At 42.1% G+C, this 22,416-nt stretch overlaps 1 protein-coding gene across 1 annotated transcript in view; it reads left to right on the forward strand.

Moving 5' to 3' along the window:
- The first annotated feature begins 4,221 nt into the window (after positions 1-4,221).
- daam2 (dishevelled associated activator of morphogenesis 2) overlaps positions 4,222-22,416 on the forward strand; it is a 107,282-nt gene continuing 89,087 nt past the window's right edge. The window contains exon 1 of the mRNA XM_028566074.1: positions 4,222-4,397. The gene's annotated coding sequence lies outside the window, so the exon portion shown is untranslated. The remainder of the gene's footprint in view (positions 4,398-22,416) is intronic.

The following is a 22,416-nucleotide window of genomic DNA, read 5'->3' on the forward strand; positions in this document are numbered from 1 at the left end:
TTCTTAATGACTTGCCTGTAAAAATAAAAATAAAGGTAAATGAAGTGAGTTAACCAAAGTCTTAGGTTATATGTGATTAGAATTGTAAATGTCTGAAATCAAATTTTGCTTTTTGAGTAGGAGTTTTTTCAAACATTGTTTGGACACGCTGGTGCGTCTTTCGTCCGTAAGTACGTTACGTTGAACTTAAGTTCGTAAGTTAAAATAAGTCAACATTGACTTTTGGTTTGACACGGGACATGGACAGCAGTCTTCTGGGTGAAAGTCCTGTATTTGTTTGATCCATCCCTACGTACACTTTTACACTCTTTATCCTACGTCACCTGACTTTTGAGGCCACTTGGTTTTACTACATTGGTTGGAGAACTCACTCCAAAAATCCCACACATGGTGGGTATTTCATTTCTCTTTTAGATTCAATGATTGTAACTGTTGGCAAACTAAATAATAAAACATAAAGGTTAGAACTTTTTGTGAGAGTGGTTGGGAGTGTGTGGGGGGGACTTGTGACCTCAATATTTCTTAAACCCTGGCTACAGCCCTGGCCAAAACACATTGATGTTTTTAATAATTCAAGATGTCACCAAGTAAAATAAAGGCTTGTAAAACATTTTGTCTGGACTGACTTGGATTCTGCCTTTTGTTTTTCAAAACAAAACAAGCTGCCTCTGGTTTTATTTGTTGCACGGTCTGATAAGCATTTAGCAAGGACTCATACCAGAATACTTAAAATAAAGTTTTGACTAGCTTTTTTATTTGTTGGCCAATGTACCACAAGATATGGCAGTGTAACACATTTCACCTTTTATTTTAGAGTGATCTACTCCACATGTTACAGTACATCTTCATGTTTTTATTCTTTTAGTTAAATCCTGGGTCCTCTAAAGGTAACAGACATGAACATTTTGTAAATAAATAAGGCTAGGAATATTCTAATTTAGACATAAATTATCTCAAGATCACAAGTTACTTATTTTGTTATCTTGAGATAACGATACAATTAGCATCGCATAGTTATCTTGAGAAAACAAATATTGTTGCCTCTTATTACTTATAATGTTTACCAGAGATCAGAGCTGACGCCAACGTCGACTTTTCAAAGTAAGGTGTTAAAACAGGGCAAGAACTTCCTGACATAAACTGATCTTCATGTGTAAAATTGGTGGAGTTGCTCTTTAAGGCTTTTCTAATACAATATTAGATACAAATAATGTATTAATGGCCGCTATTCTGGCTGTTCTTTATCAATGTTTGAGGCTCATAGAGAGATATGTTTCAGCACGTGTAATGCATATGTATATGCATGGACGGTGCATTGCATGTGTGCATGTCTTCAAGTTTCACTGTACACAAAAGCATGCGCGCCTGTGTGTATGTGCATACTACATGGACATGTGTGAATTCAGTTAGCGCCATTTCTGTTCTGCCAGACACCCCTGAGATTCTGAGGTGTCGACTGGACCTTATCACATCTGCAGCCCCATCAAATCAAGACCCTGGCCCCTGTCTGATAGACGCTCACAGAATCCTCCTGTAACTACATCTGTTAGTCTTGGCCTTCTGCATCGGAACCTGAGCAGGGATATAAAAGCTGTACACTTTCAAATTATTCAAAAGGTTTGAGGGGGGGGGGGGCTTGATTTGTATGCCTTGACACTCCAGCATTGTCAGAATTGAGGCTTTCCCATGCTAGATCCTGAAGTCCAAAAGCCTCATGTCTTCCAAACTTTGAAAGAATTCCAAATGTACTTTAGCAGCGACTTTGCCTCGGCCTGTTTCCCACTAGTCCCTCTGAGGTCAGTGTAAAACCTGGAGTAACTAACTCTGAGCCTCGGTCAGATATTCCAACTCACTGAGTTACTGTAACTGGAAAAATACTTAATTTGTGGTGGCGTCACTAAAGACACTGTTCCCTGTGACATGGCAGGTTCAATTGTATAATATTATATGACATATATTTGTCTTCCAAACTATAGAATGGTTAAGATAAGTCTGAACCGACTCCTGGCACCATATAAAGTAAACTTCGGGCATAATGTGTGTATGTGCGGTGAGTTTCTGTGTGTGTCCGCATGTCGCCAAGTCTAATTCACTGACTGAGTTTTGGGGGTCAGGCTAAAAGGTTCAGGTTAAAGTTACTGACAGAGTGTCATTATCTGACATGAATCTAACTCCCCTATGATATACTATCCGCTCTGGATTATAGATTTGACCTCCCCTTGGTTTTGCCAAATTGAAGAGATTAATGGAGGCCTATTGCCTGGTTTTCTCCCAAGGGTTGACTCACTCGCTTCTACTGGATAATGTCATCCTGGCTTTGACAGGCCAAGCCGCCGAGTTCCTAGACAGCTCTTTTTACTCCTGAAACTTTAGTCAAAGTGTAGACATCTGACAAATTTGACACTTAGCTGACACAATTCTTTCTCACCAGATAGTGAAACAACTCACTGATACGTGCTAAAAAAAGATCATAAGCTGTCTTTACATATTTAAAGTCACATAACAAGTACATGAGGATTTTACTCAGTACACTTCTGTACTATTTTGTATGACAGTTTTAGATAGTGCTAAGAGCTTGGCAAACTGTGTTGTACTAATAGCATGAAGGTATTTATGGAATCACAAACGATGTAGGTAGCAGCGATGCTTCTACTTTCATTTTGACACCACGTAACGACAGGTTTGCTGTCATATTAACATCTAAATTGCTTACTGCCAAATCTTTATGTCTTTCAGCTGCTATTTAAATGACATGAAAAGCATAAATTGACTCTCTGCCCATGAATATGTAAATGGAATTGTCTCACACACATCACAGTGAGTCGTGTTTCGTTCTCAAACATATGAAATTAGTATTGTTTTCCATGTATGAGCCCAGGTCAAAGTGGTTGCCCAGAATTTGCAATTAATGAAGGATTACGGGCTGTGAGGAGATCAAAACACAGCCAGCCACACAGTTTCTTCATATTTCAGAGGATTAAATGCTTAGCAGCTGGGGAAGCAAGACCTTTACTTTATGTTTGGGAAACCGTTTTGGACCTTATTTCGTTGGATCTGTAGCACATTTGAACCTGTTTATAACTTACATCAAGTTGCTTGTAGTCACACACGTATTACAGTACATATATTTATGACTGTAGTAGGATTTGTGGTAGCCTTATTGTTTCACATGATGTTAGCTTCTATATTACTTTGCAAACACGTATTGCACTTTACCTACAGGGAGCATTTCAGCGCATGTTATTGGCTGCTTGGTTATTTATTTTTAGCAATGGAAACATGAAACCCACTATAATGCCAGAGTTATGAAATGAAAGATAATGTTCAGGGCTAATTTAAGATCACTTCCATACTGTGTCCACATATGTTTGTTTTTTCAATACATGAAAGTAAATATGATTTGAGAAGTATTTTTAAAGTTTACTTCACAAAAAGCAAACAAAGAGATTAAAAGGAGATGTATTTCTATTGTTGGGGTATATAAATCATGGAACAATGGCAATATCAATTTGAAAATGGGCAACTGGGGTGGCCGGGATAGCTCACCTGGCAGAGTGGGCGCCTCGTGTTCAAAGGCCCAGTCCTTGTGGCAGCGGCCGCTGCTTCAGCTCTGACCTGAGGCCCTTTGCTGCATGTCATCCCCCCCCTCTCTCTCTCCCCATTGCCCAAAAAATAATAATCTTGGAAAATGTGCAGCTCTCTTTTGTTTTGTTTTTTAAGAAAATGGTTTGTAATGCTATTTTTGAGGGCTACAAATGTGATTAACTCCCTTGTTTCTTTACCTCTATCTTGTTTTTGCATTTCCCTTTCCTTTGAGGTGAATAGATGTAATCGATAGGAACCTAGGATAGGCATATATAAGCTTTTGCTTCAGCCTAATCCTTCTCAGTCACTATTTACTTTTATAGTTTACACTGTGATTTGTATACACGTATTGTTTTATGATGACTGAATAAACAACTACTAACCTACTAAAAAAAAAAAAAAAAAAAAAAAAAAAGACAACAAGATAATGAATTATTAATGTAAAGAAATTAACTTAGTCTTTAAATGTCTCAGTTAGATTTTGACAGTGGGCATCCTCACCTTCAGCACACACACACCCACACACACAGAAGGATTGACAGACAGACAGACAGACAGACAGACAGACGGACAGAGTGCGGTAGCTTTAAGAGGGGGGCGTGGTGCTGCTGTTTTGACCGACTAGTCAGTCCCTTCACTCCCCACTATCATTCAGCTGAATGAACAGCCTCGTACAGTCGGAGCAGGGCATTCGGCTCTCTGTTTACTCAGCCCCGCCGCGAGAGGCTGAATTTGGTCCTGTTCGTGTGGTGACAGCGACAAGGGATTATTATTATCGAGCAGTAACCGTTTCTCCGCAACGAAGCCGGGAGGTAAGTTTACAATTTCACTGAAAACCTAATCTAAATGTAAGCAGTACCTGCCTAGCGTACCTTGTATTGGTGCTTTCCCCTTTCGGCGACCGTGGAAGCCGAAGGGAGCCATCGGCTCGAAACGGTCACAGTGAAGTCTAGATACATGGGCTACATGGAAGTGTTAGCTGCGTTGGGTAACGTAGCATTTTAAAATAAGATGTAGCCTACGCACCACTCCTATGGTTTAAGATGAAAATGTGCTTTGCCTCGCTGCTGTTTTTTTTTTTTTTCTGCGTATCGTGCCAATTAAGAGCCAGCACCTGATGTGTAGCCTGCCAGTGCGCTGGATATTAATGACGAAACATGGTTATTATCACCTGCTTCCCATCAAATCACCGGTATTATATTGGCCACCATTAGTTGCGAATTGGTTACTTTTATAGGCAGTTCTGCCCCTGACAGTCGCATAAATCTGCCTCCACCGATTTGTTTTTTGATGTTTGGTGACATTATCATTTTTAAGTAATTAATACCGATAGGTCTTCAAATGATGCGCAATGCGATTGATTTCGATATTTAGGCGGGTGTGCGTTCACGGGCTCCACGGATATTTGATTTCCTGTGAGCATCCAAAGAGGGCGCTGCGTCACCTCAGCTGCTCTGTCATCACGGCGCCTGCCTTAGTCATAACCTAGGCCTACTGCAAAAAACAAAAAAGTCTATTCATGACAAGGCATGATGTGTAGTATTGAGTCTCTTACTATTCATTTTTGATCAAATCAAGTAAAAAAAAAAAGTTCAGTTTTTCCTTGTTCCCCTCCAAAAGAACATGCCAATCTTAAAACATAGATGTATGAAAATAAACCAGGATAAGGGGAATTATATCACCTCTTTGGGGAGATATTTTCTTCCTTTTTGAAAATATGACTTTCAGACTGAAGATCAGAATAAATGGCTTGTGATGACTCAGGCAGCAATTCCTCCTGAGCTAAATGTGGCTACAGCAACTTTTTATTTTTCCACCCAGACATCAGCGTGTCAAAATATACGTCTTTGTTCCAAACATTCTTCTTTGCTCCGAACATTCTCCATTTGTAATCGGGAAAATGAATGTACATGCTTGCACACTTGGGGGGGTGCATCCATACCTCTTAAAGCTCACAGTAATAGTCAGTTTATAGGATGGGAAGGCATTAAGAGCTGTTTAATCTGAACATCTGGCAGTGATGCAGCATTGGCTCCTCTTGGTCAGTTGTTGAGGCTTTACAATCACTGCACCATGCTAAGCACAAAATCATCCCCTCCTGCTGGCACACACAGCTTTGCCTAAGGAGTACTTAGCATCTGCTACATTCCTCCTACTGGATCAAGATTGTGCTGCTTGGGAGCCACAACTAAGCCACAGTGATCAGTTACGGTTTTCTGTCCGCAGTTCAGAGAAATGAGAATACAAATAAAAATGATGATTATGGGTGAAAGGATCGGAATGGATTATGACATAGAAATTGCATTTTAATCATGCTAACCCGTTGGGGGTAAGTGGCTCGCAGGATTTGTCCATGTAAGGCTGCAGAAGGAATCTTTTTTTTTTTTTTTTTTTTTTTAACAATGTGTAATGCCCATACTTTACAGGCATCAATAGGCTGCCCACTGAACCCCACTGACTTGCGTTAATGGACATCAGCTATGGATGGATTTAGTGAAAAGCCCGTGCACTATAGCCAGCTGTATAGCAGAGCTACAATCCACTGAGCTTTTAATACGCTTTAAGCTTTTTCACAGGTTCAGCTTCAAGCATGTAAAATCATACATGTAAAACAGGAATATTTGTCTATTTACTCTCAAGTCAGCCCAAAGCAGCTGTTGCAGCAATTTGGCTGGATTATTTTTAGGTCCACTGTTTTGATTATAGCACATAATCCTTGTCCAGCTACCTGTGTGTTTTTTCAGAAGGGAGGGAGGAAAGAAAAATAGGTCTGACATCCAAAAGCAACAAGGCCACTGGGCTGAGGTGTTCTGCCTCTGGCTGTGCCCCTGCTGACTGAGCGGAGGGGTTAGAAGCTTTGGTTGTGTGTGTTTCTGTGGCGGAAGGATGACTGGAAGCCTTGCTCAGCTCAGGTGTGTGTGTGTGTGTGTGTGTGTGTGTGTGTGTGTGTGTGTGTGTGTGTGTGTGTGTGTGTGTGTGTGTGTGTGTGTGTGTGTGTGTGTGTGTGTGTGTGTGTGTGTGTGTGTGTGTGTGTGTGTGTGTGTGTGTGTGTGTGTGTGTGTGTGTGTGTGTGTGTGTGTGTGTGTGTGTGTGTGTGTGTGTGTGTGTGTGTGTGTGTGTGTGTGTGTGTGTGTGTGTGTGTGTGTGTGTGTGTGTGTGTGTGTGTGTGTGTGTGTGTGTGTGTGTGTGTGTGTGTGTGTGTGTCCAGTCGAAGCCCCTCTGCCACAGGTAAGGTTGGCCAGCAGAGGAAAGACAGGGCCATTATTCACAACCAGCCAATGAGGCAGAAGTTGACACACTTCCACCAGAGCCAGATGTTTTGGTTGGCAATTGCTTTTGCCCATCGGGGCCAAAGGTGAGAATTTGGTATGGCAGGCAGGATGGGGCAGGAGGTGAGGCAGGGCGGAGGCATGTGCTTGGCGCATGGAGGGCCATGCTGCTCAAATCTTCTGAGTCTTTTGTGCAGCCTTCAAACACACACATCTGCTGTCAATTCACTGATCCAATGTATTATTTGTCAGAGGCACTCAGATTTAAGATGTACATTGTTTGTGGTCCAGGTATGATGTTTTAATAAATCAGTCTGCAACAGAAACTGTTCATCACATCATCTTTAAAAAACACTGACACCCCATGTACAGCACTTGCACCCTTACAGTTCATCAACAAGCATTCCAATTCAATGGCTTTGTTACCACTCTACCCTACAAGCCTGCCAGCAGCTGGCCCTTCTTTTTCCTTTTTTTTTTTTTTTTTTTTTTTTTTTTTTTTACCCTTAACTCATCACTAACCCACTCAGCGGCCACAGTGCACGTATAAGGTCTCATGCCAGTCTCTGCTCCAGCCCACTCTTCTCTTCGTGTGGTGGATAGGCAGGCAGCATGCAGGCTTACTGTATCTATGCAGAGTTTCTGGCACAGAGTGTCCAGGGCTGGGAGTAATTAGCTGTGAGGGTATAATCCTATACCAGGCACAGTGCTCTCCCTTCTTCTCCTCCCAATCCTCAGTCACAAGTGGTTATAACCTGCCAAAACCCCACCTCTCCTACTTTACAAGCATCTTAATTTATGGGTTTACGTGTTTTGTTACAAAAACCAAAAAAAAAAAAAAGGTTTGGTTCACAGATTTGTTTTTTCAGCAGGGGGTGGCAGGCAATCATATTTTACACCATGAATTGCACTTACTTAGCTGGCACATAGAGGGCCAAATCTCTGAAGAAAAGTGCTATCTATTGCTTGCACACTAATGTTCTGTCAATGTGAAATAACTTGGATCATAAACCTGATTTTAAATATGGTATATTTTAATAACTTAAATTGCTTTGGTAAACATGACAAGGTTTTTATTTATTTATTTATTGAGGATGTTGGATTATACAGATTTGGACATGTTTTTTTGAGTTTGAAATATCTAACTTTTCTTTTACCTCAAGCAATAGCCCGATCTCATCTTATGTAGAACAGGTTGTGGCCACACGGGCCAAGTGTGCAGGGCTTTCTCATGGGTGGTTGCAACAGACTCTGGTCTGTTTCTCCCATACAATAGTGAGGCTGTGAGGAACCTGAATTGGAATGGAACTGCAGCATGGCAGGACTGCCCCAGTATGCCAAAAAACCTTGGCATCGGATCAGCATGCAGGTTATCCAACTGAAGCAGTCCTGATGTGATCTTAATGTACATTTGCTGGCACCTCACCTCAATAATCTGTACATCTCCGAGATTTACGTTCTCCTTCTGTTAGTCGCATCACACTTGCATCTTAAGTCTAGTTTTATTGTGGTGTGTATGCACAGTTATGCAACTATGAATCTATTCACCCTATAATTGCTTGGAAAAAGCAACATCCACGGGTCATGTGTCATACCTCTTTGTCGAAGGAGGAAACATCTTGTCCGACGGGATCTATTAAACAAAACAGTGCAAAGACACTTTGCATTCTTCCGCCACCCCTCCTCCTCCTTTTTCCTCCTCCTCAATTTGTCCCTATAGTCTAATTTCCTGTCAGTCTCACCACAAACACCCATTCGTTCCAAATGTAAAAAAAAAAACAGTTACGCAATCATGTGGTTAATTAAAATCTCATAAACCCCAGATACTTTATCATTGGATAGACACCTCACGTTCTGTTCTCACAGTTCTGCACAATGTCATTGTTAGCCAGGCTTTTGTGCTTTTGCACCACTGTAGTGTTTTTGGAAACAGTAGCTTGCTGCCTTGACGACCTGATTAGACTTGCATGTTTCCACCACTGGTATAATTTGGAGGCAATTTAAGTCTCGGTTTCACCATGCGTCGTTCAGATTTTAGGGAGGGGAGCTTGTGGCAACAGTAAAGGTGGTATTCTTGCATGAAGTGTGCATGATGGCCAGAGGATTGGTTCTCTCACAGGGAGCAGGTGCTCATGTAAGATTGCCTCTTTAATGTCTTGAGGAATTATTTCCCCATCATTGGGAATGATTTGGTACTGGGGGTAATGGAGGTTGAGAATATCCTAATACGTCTTAACTTCCTGACAGCTCCCTGCCCCCTAACCCCCCCCCCTCCTCCCCTTGTTCCCAACCACGGTCCCCTTTACCCTCTACCCTCCTTCACCCCCAGACAACTAACTCAATGCAATGGTTGTTTCAGTCCCGTCTCCATGTAGTCACAGGCAATTAGCTCCCGTCAAAATACACTGCTGGACTAAGGGCTGAGACTCGGGCATCCGTACCCCTTACTCCTGGCCCTACGCTTGGCTAATATTACCCTGAGCTACTGGGAAAGGGCCATATAGGTTTTGTCAGTAGATGGAAGGGAAAGAAAGGAGGTGGGGGGGGGTCCCACCCGGGACCTGTGCGCGTGCTACCTCGCTGAGCACAAAGCAGCTCTTTCACTTGGGATCTGGAGCACATATGGAATAGTTTATCAAACCTCCAGTGCGTCAGCCTCCCCCCCCGTGTATTCTCTCGGCTGCAGGTTTCCCCTCACCTCTGCATCTCCGATTCACTTTGCCTCTTAAATTTGCTCGACATTCTGCACCTGGAGATGTTCCTCCATCGGCCCTCGATCCATTTCATTTGGTTTCTTGGATGTTGTAGGCACCGTCCATTGGAAGTAACTAACCACTGGTTTTTGAACCACTAATGGCCACCTGCAGTCATCCACGTGGGGTAGACTGTTGTAGTGATGTCTGTATTCATTTTCCAGTTGAGGTTGCCATTAATTCATTGATACTTTTTTAACCATCGGAAATAATTATTAAATTAAATAAAAAGAAATAAAGTAATGAATTGCAGTTGCTGGTTTGTTGAACAATTTCAGTTAAGGTTACATGACCGTAGTTTAAGGTCCTGCATTTAGTAGAGTTCGCTTGCCTTTGCTTGAATGAATTAGTGTCCACACAAAAAGTATAGCAACACTATTTTAATGGTAACACAATGCCAGCGTGACATCATCTCCAAGGATTGGCCTCTAAACTGCACAGCTGGGTGTAGATAACGGAGCAGCTTGGATGTTTATTTTTTCCCCTTCTGCATTCCAGCTTCTTATTTATAATGGCCATGATATCCAGCTCGGGGGGTTACTTCTATAAAAGGAAGTTTGAAGACTTTTGCCGACCCAGTCGAAAGGAGGCTTGCATGCCACATTTTCTCAAGATGTAACCTTTAGATTTCCAGGAGAAAGACATAAATCGCACTGAAAAAGACATAAATCGCACTGAAAAATGGCGAGTTTGGCTTGGGTCAAAGACAGCGGGGTACTTGACTGAAGACTTGACTGCAAACTGCAGAATCAAAACCCAAAGCAATCAGCTCCCTCAGGATCGGTACTGCCTTTGTATCATCAGTGTGTATTCTCAATAAGGAATTATGAAAAGAAGCTGTGTAAAATGATTGTAACAGCTGCAGCTCTTTGATCAGAGGTCAAAGCTATGTTTTGGTTGAGTACTGTGGGGAAAGGTGACCTTTGACCTGTGACCTGGTCCAACTCTCTGGCTGGCCCTCTAGGAAATGGATTGTGTTTACAAAGACCTTGTCATTATGTGTTTTAGATAAAATTCTCTGGACCTGTTGGGTTGGGTAGCTAATGGCATTCAATATCTGGAGTCATGTGGCTTTGTTTTGCCTAAGCTTTAACAACAGAGTTCACCCAGTTCCTCTTTAACCCGAGAATTTCCTCTGCTTGCAAACTGAGTAGATCTGGTCCCCGTTGCCAAACTGACGACAAATCATTTGGCCGAGATTGTCTGCCCTTGAGTTTTTATCTTGCATTGTTTATTCCCAGGATCAAATCCTTCCTAAATTAGCCTAAACTCCTCAACACTAACAATCCAGATGTCCTCAGTGGCCCGACACCCCATTTAATGCCTAGCAGATGGTATTTGTAGCGGTGGATTGTGCTAAAAACCGATTACCTTAATGAGGTAATTTACCAATGAACTGTGTGTTTGGCCATATCATCTCGTGTAGGCACATACCAGCCCTCTGAGTTTCTAAAATGTACTTTAAAGTTACTTACAGGTTAATCATTCCTAAAGGAATGTTCCTGTGAATATCCTTCACAGAACAGTGCTTGTCTATAGAGTGCATTCACCATGAGGGGCCTTTTTCACAAGAGATATACGGCATAGCATGTACTACTTCTTTGGGGCTGTGTTATTGTATCCATCAGATCTCCCTCCTCTTTCAATCCCTCCCTCTTTCTCCTCGGTGGACAAGGGTCCATTTCGCTGCCCTGTGCGGCTCTGTTTGTGTGTTCAATTGTGGGAAAATCTCTCAACTATCCGTGAGAGTCCCCCGCTCTCTGGACTGGCTTTTTCCCTTGGGGTGCTCCAGGCTCGGAGAGCAGTGCTAGCAAAAGTCCCCCTGTCCTTGTCGTTTGACTCCCAAATCACTTGTCTAAGCTGTTTGTATGACCAGTCCCCCTTCCCTATAGTCAAGCTCAACAACACTATTTCTTTTCAGAAGGGGGGAGATCCTTCAAGCTTTTCAGCACAGCGATAAAGAAGCCTGGCAAAAAAAAAGCACTCCCTACCAATGAATCACTTCAGACTGGTGGATGAGATCAAGACGTAGATGTTGATGTGACACAGAGTTTTGAGAATGGGCCAGGATGTGGTTTGGTTTACTTTGGCTACGCTTGCAGAATATGTCCGGGCTCCAAAGTTGGATATTGAACCTGAGATAGGTAAAGTTTTATAGCTTTGAGTTTGCAGTTTTGTTAATGAGACTGAATGTTCTGGTTCATGTACAGTATCAGTCATTTGACTGAAGGAGTTGCCTCATTAAACTAAGTTTGTGGCTTTGCATATTTAGTTTGGGACTTCCAATTTTCCTTTTTCAATGCTTCCAGTTGCCATTGGCATTGATTCGCTTCCATTTTCATATTTGGATACTATTACTGTTTTTTTATTTTCACATCTTGATTCATGGGATTCCCCTGAAATACAGGTTCGGCGTCATTCTTAAAGCTGTACTGCGTAGTTTCTGTCGCCCACATGAGGAATTCGAAGTAATGACAACGCTGTTGACTTGTCCACATGACACAAGCCTTCCGTGATTGCGCTCCAACCCCACCCCTCCTCCACGCAGTAGCCAAGGAGAACACGGAAGATTGAAAACAACATGACGGACACTTCAGAAGAGGTCATTATCGTCATTAGAGTTTCTGCATGGGAAATCTTCTGAACATAGCCACACTTAGAAATCCAGAGAGTTGTGTGAAGCGGATAGTCTTAATTAGCTTTGTAGCAACTCATTTGGCGATGGCTTAAATGTAACGGACGTTCATTAAGATTAAAAAGTTACGCCCTAAAGTGTTAAGATTCAGAAGCAGCCAATTCAATTAGTCATTTAGCCAAGATTATTTACTTCACAATGGAGCAGTTAAAGAAGGCTACAATCCCATGTTGATCTTTGCTTCTCTTTCGGTGTCCCTCCCATTCCAGTGCATACCTCCATACCAAGAAGTTACTCACTAAAGCTTTAAGCACTACAGTAGTGCCGCTGCAAGTTCTCAGAATTTGAATTTCACAATGACTTGCTTGTGTTTGACTCTATAGTGACCAACAAATGAACGGCATGTAATTCTTTACTGAAGATACGACAGGCTGTCGGATAACCGAGCCTCCCTCCTCCATCCACAATTCAATTTTAAGCAACTGTAATTCACTTTACTGGTGTGGCCAATGTGTGTTTATTGAAGTGATTTAAGGCTGGAGCATCTTAACAAGATTTAAGCTAGAGATGCGTCACATTCACCCATCTTTCCCCCCCTCTAATCTAACATAATATTCTTAAACCTATCCTCATCGGCAGGGTTTGGAAGCCATAAAACCATACTTTATTTTTATTTTTTGAGCTGAGAAAAACACATTTTAAACATACAGAAGCAAAACCTCCCCAGTCATCTCACTTTGTTTAAAACCAAGTCATTTACTGAACAGTAAAGCATTTTATTTATTTATTTATTTTTTTAAACCTGAACGCCTTCATAAAGACTTTTGGATTCCTAAATGTGGCCTCTGCATCTTCCCATGCATTTCTTTCCAATCATGTAATGACTTCATGGTGCAGTTAAAAGCTCTTAAGTAGAATAGAACGCTGTGACAGGCACTTTTACTGCGTTCTACAGGCTCTCTCCCAGCCTCTAATGAATCATCGGAGCTAAGTGTCATCTCATTGTCTTTGAGCTTTGACGTGGATGGGTGAATGCAGTTAAGGATCCAGGAGCAATAACAAACGGTTTGGTCTTTTCTTTTTTTGCTATAGAGTAACTAAACCGACAAACACCATCTGAACAGTGGACCTGAGCCATAGATCCTTGATCCCCGGCAAGTTCTTTTCAAAAACTCCTTTTTCGCCAAGTGACAAACAGCGTGGTTGGTAACCACTAAAGCATTTAGAGGCCGTATGAATAGGGGGTCTGTCTCAGGAGAGGCTTGTTGAAATGGGGCCTTCTGCTTGTATCCCTCCGGTGCGGCAGATTGATCATGCGCAGGTTTGGGGCTGGCAATGCACTTCAAATGGACTGATTTAAAAAGCAGGGTGTTTTTTTATTTTTTATTTATTTTTTTTAAATTTGTGCTGTGTGATCAACTGTGTCCTTTTCCCCCGATTTAGCATCTGTGGGTGTTCTTCGTCATCCGTAAGCACTACCAGACCATCCCGTCCACCCTTTTACTTCTGCTGTTCTTATGTTCACCTGTAAAGCCGACCCCCTAATCCTCCCTTATGACAACCTGATTCTCAAAAAGTTCCTATTCTCATCCCTCGCTGATCAATACTGATGTAAAACGCAGGTTCTGGTGTAGGATTTGGGTCTTCTTTCTATTTTTTTCCAAGTTTTGCAGACGGAGAGATGGGGAGGAAGCCTGTTAAAACGGTTTCCATCCTCCTCTCATATACACTCCATCACTCCCTTGTGGTAAATATCACATGTGGACATCAGGTGACCTCCTTGGTGCTGTTCCCTTGGTTACTGCGATACTGATCCTGCCCCCCTCCCAATCTCCCTCTTTCTCCTCTGCATCGTGCAGTAGCCTCTCAGAGCAGTGTGCTGTTTTCCTTCTCCTTCCACTTGTATAAGCCAGCAGACTATCTGCCATCAGCATTCAGGAAGTGTGGGGGTAAACAAACGACAGGATCCAGCAAGGGGGAAACTCAAATGACCCAGCCATGTCCTAGCAACCGTGGAGTGAGAGTTATTTTTGGTGGTTTCGGTATCTATGTGCATTGTGTTCATAAGGGGTTGTTTATATTTGTTTGTGGTGGGGCAAACTCGTTTTAATCACATGGGGGGTGGAAAAATGAAGCAGGGGTTCAGCTTCCTTTTTTTTCATTTTCGAAGTGTCAGATGCCATGTGATGCAAGTTTGTTTCCATCCTGCCATTGACAAATTAGTCATTTAGAGTGTATTCCCTTCAGTTCTCTGCTACGCTGTGGTTGTGTAGCACTATTCTAACTCCTCTCCACTAATGTGCTGTTGGCAGTGGTTGCTGTGGCCAGTTTTGCCATCACCGGTGTGCAGTTAAAAGGACACGGGTTTGCTTTTTCAAATGTCAACGTGAGAAAAAAAAAATGCAGCTGTAGAAAGCGAAAAGAGAGCTCTTGTGTGTGTGTGTGTGTGTCCGTCAGCAATGGAGAGATAACTCCTGATCCAGTGCTGTGTGTGCCAAACCATCTGACTGTTTTAGCCACACAGGATTTGGCCTCCATTAAAGTTACTTGAGGCTGATATATATTTTCTCTCTGCCTCCGTCTCTATCTGAATGAACAGCTTGGCTGGAGTGCCCATTTTCATGCGGCATCAGCGCCTACAATATATCTTCAGGCAGTTATCCCTCTACAAAATTGCTTTTTAAAGTCCAATCTCCCTCCATCATCCCCCCCCCATCTTTCTCTCTCTTTACCTCCTACCTTCACATTGTCCAGCAGCCTGCGGGGATAAGCTGTGCCATGTAGCGTGAGAAGACAGACATTTGTGATCATCAGAGAGACAGAGGTGAAATGGGGGGGGGGGTCAGCGCAGTGGCAGTGATGCTACCGGACAGTAACCATGCCCTTGACCACATCTACTGGGATTGATGCTTACTGTGGGGGGGTGGATTAGAGGTATTAGGCAGACAGATTGGACCCTTGGTTTAGACATTTAATGCTGCTATATCAACCCATAAACACATGTACTGTCCTGCTGCGCTGACAAACAAAATCCCTTAAATGCACAATTCCTTGCCAGAGTGATTGGGGCTGTTACAATGGCACAGAGATGAGCTTTTAATATGTAAGGAATATGGATGTTTTTTTGTGGTTGTGGGATACCAAGAGCCAGAGGGAAGTGACATTTTCAACATTAAGTTGAGCTGTGTTTATTAACTTGAAGACCTTGCTGTAATAATGACTCCAATCCAGTTAGTCAATGAGAATTAAATGAGATTTTCCAATTTGGACCTGCTGTTTAAGTAAATTTTAAAGGCAAAGCACTTACTCCACCAATAAGGCGTTGCCATGTTGTAAGCAGTCTGCAATACAATACTAGCATGATGTACATTAGGGGTGGGAAAAAATAATCGATTCTTAGATGCATCGCGATTCTCTCTAGAACAATTCGATAAGTTGATTTAAAAAAATAAATAAAAATGTGTTGATTTTTATTTAAAAGTTACTGTCTCCAGACAAGTCAACAAATCAGAAAACAGAGTGACTGAAAGAGGATGGGATAATGGACAACAACTTGGAGTGTAGGAAAGAGTGCAGGAAAAAAAACACACACAAAAATGGCCAAAAGGAAAAATAATAATAATTAGGCAAAACACATATAGGCTGTTCATCTACTTTATTACATTACATGTGACTCATGTTACATGTTCTAAGAAGCCAATTCTCCACCTTTAAACATAACTGGGTCCCTGACATGGAAGATTACTGTGATAGAAGTAGAGCTGGGCAATTTTTTGACTACAAAATCAAAACCTCAGTAGACAAACATTTCATTAAAACTTGTGTGTGACAAATATATGTCCAAATCCAAGCTTTGTCTAGGAAGTGATTAGCAAACTCTGAGTGGCAAACTCGGATTTATATGTATATCTTTTTTTAAATCGCGCATGGAAATGTACATTAAAAAAAATTGTTGCATCGATTATCGGTTTAGAATCGAATCGTTGGCTTCGGTATTGAATCGTGAGGTGCCGAGAGATTCCCACCCCTAATGTACAAATACTCCCAAGTTCAAAGATCAAAGGGGATATTTAATGTATTTCACAGTATCTCATCTGGATCATATTGCTTTTTAAAAAAACAATGCATTTTTTGAGAAATGCTTCATGCCGGTTTCTAAAACCGCCTTGCCTTTCTCACTCTTCCCCCTTTCTTGAATCACCAGCACTCTTATGCTGGGCCCTGATTTTTACTGCCAGGTTGTCTTGACAACGGGCCGCAGTACATAAACTGGGGCGATGTTTGGGGAACGCAGCAACGCAAGGCAGGACATCTTGTGCATTCTTTATATCTCACCCCCTCAGATGGTGCTCCCACAGTCCTCTGCAGGGAGCAGGAGCAAATGGAAGCCTTTATTTTTCTATCTGGTCCTTTTCCACCTTTTTTTTTTTTTTTTTATTTCTTTTCAAGCCAGAGATAAACAAAATCTTTGTGCCTCCTCACAGGTATTTGGAAGAAAATGAAAGGAAGCAAGGGAGAAATGGTTTGTAAAAGAAGTAGAATAAAATGTCTTGTATAGTGCCATGAGCGCACATCCTCCACTTCCACCATGTATAAAACTACACTCACGTATAGCACACTCTCACACCCTACCCATCATTACCTTGCCTTCCTGAAATTCCATCCAAGAGCTCGAGGAAGAGGAAATGGATCTGCTGATCCGAGGCCTGCTGGTCTGGCCCATGGAAAAGAATGGAGGGAAGAAGCCCTGCTGTGATTCATTTGTTGCGTACATTTGAACACACACACACACACACACACACACACACACACACACACACACACACACACACACACACACACACACACACACACACCACCGTTGACAAAGTATTAAAACAGACGCTGATCATAAATCTGTCTCATGCTTTTGGCTACTGGTCAGTGGTGCAATACATTTCCCAGACTTATCTTCTCTTCCATTTTTTTTCATTAGAATCCAGTTCTACTCAAAAACTTCAAATGTAATGGTATATCAATTGTCAGTACTTTTTTTTTTTTTTATTTTATTTTATTTTATTTTATTTATTTTTTTTTTGCTGTCGTGTATTTTTAGCTGTGGTATTCCACTTTGGCAAACGGTTGCAGACACCTCTCCAGCTTGGCTTGGCTTCCTTTTTTTTCACCGTTGACTCCGGTAAAACTAGAACACTAGGCCAAAAGCTGAGTAAGCCATTTTGGCCATTTTGGCTCCCCTAAGAAATGGTGCCACTCCAAGGAGGCTGTTGACGGAGGACGATCATGAAGTTGCTTTTGAGCCCCTTTTCCCCCTGTTCTCTCATTGATCTGCTCCCTTCTTCCTTTCATCCCAGTCTCGACAATCGATGCTCATGATTATTGAAATGGATGCTTCGGGCTGCATTTAAAACGAAAGAGGGTGAAGTTGTGAAGCAAGGTCACAGGAGTTCAAAGGAGTTCTCTTTCATATCACGTCCTGCATCTCAGAGGGCAGGCGTGTTAACTCTCTTTGTGCACCATGCCAGTTCTCACTACAGTCCTACTGTCTCGGGAGGAGAAAAAAAAAAAAAGGCAGACTCATTGTTCTACGAAGGAAAGTAAGATGCAGGGAGCGGAAAAGCTGCAGAGGAAAAGAATGCTGACCCACATTTTTGTTGCTGCATGCAATGGGACAACAACTTGAGGCCCAACCTGACCATTTAACTCAAATAGCTTGTAATCTGAACAATGTGTGTTGATTGTACGCCGCCAGTGCAGATGTGATTAACCCAGATTTGTACTACAGGGGTCAAGGCTTTTTTTTTTTTTTTTTTTTTTTTTTTTTTTTTTTTTGGAGCAGGTTTTCATCCTGTGGAGGCCATCAAATGGGACAACTTCTCTTCACTCATAACCTGCACACACATTTCTGCAATCCTATGTATTTTTGAAGCATGGGTAAGGAAACCTCCGCACTAGTGTATAGTGAGAGTGATATTTTCTTTGATCTCGCTAATTGGATGCTACACATGGCCGCAGTTATGTCCTTTTACTTTTTCAAAAGGGCAGCTAGGATCAGCTTCAGGCATGAATGTAGTCCATTGAATGTTCTCATTAGTGTAGCAATGCAAACCTGTGTTTGTGTTTGTCAGAGCAAACGGGTTAGAGTTCAGCTGATGAACACTAGCTCAGCACGCCTCTTATGAGGAGAGATTCTTGTTTGTTAGCTTAATGTCACAAGCAGCAGAAAATGAACTGGAGCCATCTTGCGATGGGATCACACCGGCCGTGACCTTTTTTATTCTGATCTCAACTAACCCTTTTAAAGTTTTGTGACTAGAGTTGGAGAATTTTTTTATTTTTTTTCTCGATACCGGTGCTGCTACAATACTTTAAAAATGGTGGCGGTGCCTGAACCGAAAGAGAAAAAAAATGTAAAATAATTATTATGAAAAAGGAGCACACAATGACAGTCAGCGTCATTAAAGAACGGCTTGTTTATCGCTAAGGCCATTTGGTCGAAATTAAATGATTTAGAAGTAATGTTGTAACAATAACTTATTTCACCAGTAAATTGCTGTTAAAGGACAAAAACAACCACTAGATGGGAGAAAAGGGTATTTACAATAACTTTGAATGCACCACGTGGCTTAGGCTAGCTGTTTCAGTGAATGCAGCGTCTGTGTTTTTCAGACTGTTGCGTCCCGCTGTTGGAATCTTCAAAAAAAAAAAAAAAAAAGAGTCCTCTACAGTGAAATACAGTCACACTTTACACCGTTTAACATTAGCTGTCAGCATTTTAACAGTGTTCAATCCAGCCGCTAGCTAACGGTTGGCTAACGTTATCTGCTGTCAAGTGTAGTGCTAACTGCTAAATCCGCGTTGCTATTCAGTCCAGTAGATACCGGTCGCACCGGTGCCATATTACTATTCGTGACCGCTATTGCGGTGGCAAAATCGGTCCAAAAGCAGATGTATCAACACCTGGCCAAATCACTCAAAACCGCTCCTGGGGTAGCTCCTGCTAGAGTAGGTATCTCCACGGTAGTGATAGACCGATTTTTATCGGACGGACGATGTATTGGGCTGATATATTGGGCCGATATATTGTGCAGATATTTGCGTTTTTTGTGTATCGGCATCGCCGATTTTATTATTTTTTTTTCTCCCTGCGTTATTTACAGACAGATGTCCACAGGCAGCTCTGTGTTGCTGGAGACGCTGCAGTTCACGTGCAGACCATGCACTGCCCCTCCCCCCACTAGCAGAGTCCAGCACCATGGCAGTCTTAAATTACAAATCAAGCACTTTATTTCAATGGCTACTTGGGGGGGGTAAAGAAAAAAAGATCAATATCAGCCACACTCTGTCGTGGCTGGTAACAAGCGTGCGTGACTGACTTGTCAGTGTGTGTCATTGAGAAGCCAGATGGGTATCGGGGGCACGTGGTGCTGGCAGTGTGTCTGCCGCTCCAGGAGCCTGCCATGGGCTCAGCTGGCTTTAATCAACACCATCAGTTACCCCTCTTGCGGGTAATCTAGACACAATGGGTCCCTTCCACCTCAGCTCCCCCAACACCAATCCACACTGCATGGTGCTATATGTATTTACATTGTCTCACCAGCTCATTCACTCATTATCTTACACATACAGTAGCTTAAAGCAGTGGTTCCCAACCTGGGGTCCGGGCACCCCCAGGGGGGGGCGGCAAAGATCACAGGGGGGGCGCAAGTCTTTATCTGGTTTGAGGTTGAGGTAAAAAAAAATATTGTTAAACAAATTATGATAATGTATGTATATAAATTATGTATTCAAAAGTCTGTATGAAAAACAATATATTTTGTTGTATCCTGGTTTTTTCTGCCGCCACGGCATCACTATTTTATGAATGAAACATGGCGGAGAAACGTAAAAGTCCTGCTAACTCCTCTGTATCAAAAAAGAAAGTAAGGCTCTGTATCAAAAAAGAAAGTAAGGCTCTATCTCGAGAGTTACCTCAACTTTGGTTTCGGGGGGGGGGCTCAGCTTTTCTTAGACATAAGTAGGGGGGGCGCCAAGGAAAAAAGGTTGGGAACCACTGGCTTAAAGGATAGTGCGTTTATAACAACTTGAGTTTATTTTCATAGCTTTGGCCATAATTTCTATCGGTTGTTATAACCTTGTACTTCACAAAATAATTAGTGAGACCTGGAAGTGCCACCAATGGCAAAGATGACCCAAAACTACTCCAATATCTTCCAAGTTGTTCCAACTATATCTGAATTATCCAAGTATTCTTTGAGTGTTCTATCTGCATTCAGTGTACACAGTTAAGCGGTGTACTGTAGCACATTGGCAAATGTGGTTAATTATTCTGCAGCCGTGATATCTCTTTGTGCACTGTAACATAGACGAGAGGGACTGGAGTGAAAAAGATAACATTTAAGATTAGGTTCTGGATGATTTTGAAGTGCAAGTAATGTTGACGGTGGGCAGCAATCGACGTCTCTCGGAGTAGTCCTGGGTAGTCCTGATCCAGCCCTGATAGTATGCATTACAAGGATCTTTTGCCTCGGTATGTTCCTCTCAGCCACTGCAGGAATGTCTTGACCTGGGGGACAACGGCGTAATCCACTGGTGACACCACTGAGTAACTTTTAGGGAGCCCCTTCTCAGCTGGTGAACAGGATGTGGCAAAGGGCTCTTTAACGTTGGGGGAGGATATTAAATCAATGCCATAACATGTCTGACCCTTCCCATCATATAAAAGGCAGCTGGACAGACAACATGAGGTACGTGTGCTCAAGTGATGCTGATAGGTCGAAGGTCAACTGTTATCTGGCAAGTTTTCTACACCCATCTGCTGCTCTAGCAGATGGGTTTTAGGAGCAATCCTTTAAATCTGTTACATTCTTATTCTCATGGATCCATTGATGCGGCTAAAGGTGTTCTGTGGGTGTGATGTGATTTTTTTTTTTTTTTTTTTTTTTTTTTTTTATCCTTTTTTAAAGATGCTGTTTTCCCCGTCAGCTATTGTTTCCTTCAACATTAAGACATGATGACCACAGGATTTGTACTGGAATGGACAGTGGCTCAGAACAAACTGCTCTGACCTACTGTAGAGATAAACAGGAAGTGGCTGTTATTTTGTCCTTTTCTGGAGAGATCATTCAGTGTAGTGCACTGCAAAAAAAAAAACAGCAAAGCCATCATTCTAAGCATTTACATCTACCAAGAAAGAGAGGGATTAAGAAAAAATGGTCAATGTCATTTATTTTCAGCAGTGTCGCTGAGAGTAAACTGTGGGTTTAGCAAAGTTGGTTGGAGCCATTATGGTTAAGCCGGACTCAGAGGGTTTGAGAATAAAGTTGTTGGGCTATTTTTATTCCTCCGTTTTTTTTTTTTTTTTTTTTTTTTTTTTTTAAAGAGGCCAGAATAGTTTTTTGTTAGTGGCTTCCAAGGTTTGATCAGTTATTGCTTTTGTTGTTGCATCATTATGCAAATGGATAATTACAGCTGTGACTTTGCTCGTTTCTGCACATTATGACATAAGCTCATCATCATGGCTGTCTGGGCACAGCCTGTTTGTTTGAAGCTCTGACCTGCAATTTTGGCTGCGGGGAACAACAAATGCTCTGATTACCGATTTGCCGGCGCCCTCAGTCTAAGGTAACATGACCTTGGCTGTTCAGACGGAACCATCTGTGTCCCATGGTGCCACTGGGTTCAAAGAGTTCCCTGCCCATAACAAGAGGTCAAGGGTCAAGAACAAGGGCGTAAGGTCATTGACTCTAACACGCACCTGTTCACAGGGGGGCCTCTTTTTGCAGAATAGACGCCTCCCAGATATTTTTATAGAGATACTGTGACAGCCATTACCGTGTGTGTGTGTGTGGTGTGAAGGTACAATAGAGTTGGTTTAGAATTGGACTAAACTTTTATTTGCACTTTCCAGACATGCTTCACCATAAATGGACATGTGCAATGCTTTTGAGGGATGTAAACGCCTTGATTTACATGGTTTTGAATGGATTTTAAGAAGGGACATCCTTACACCTGGAAAAGATTGAGGACTTAAGTCTTGGGTTCAGTCTGTGGTCAGCAAAGAAGGAACTCATTCTGAAAAGTCTCTCCTGAAAAGATCGGTACTTTTGAGAGTTGTCTTTTGAATGGCGGGATAAGAAATGGTGATAAATTATTATAATGTAAATCGTTCAGCGGA

The sequence above is a fragment of the Perca flavescens genome, chromosome 20 (genome assembly GCF_004354835.1).
Source record: "Perca flavescens isolate YP-PL-M2 chromosome 20, PFLA_1.0, whole genome shotgun sequence".
NCBI classification, from domain to species: Eukaryota; Metazoa; Chordata; class Actinopteri; order Perciformes; family Percidae; genus Perca; species Perca flavescens.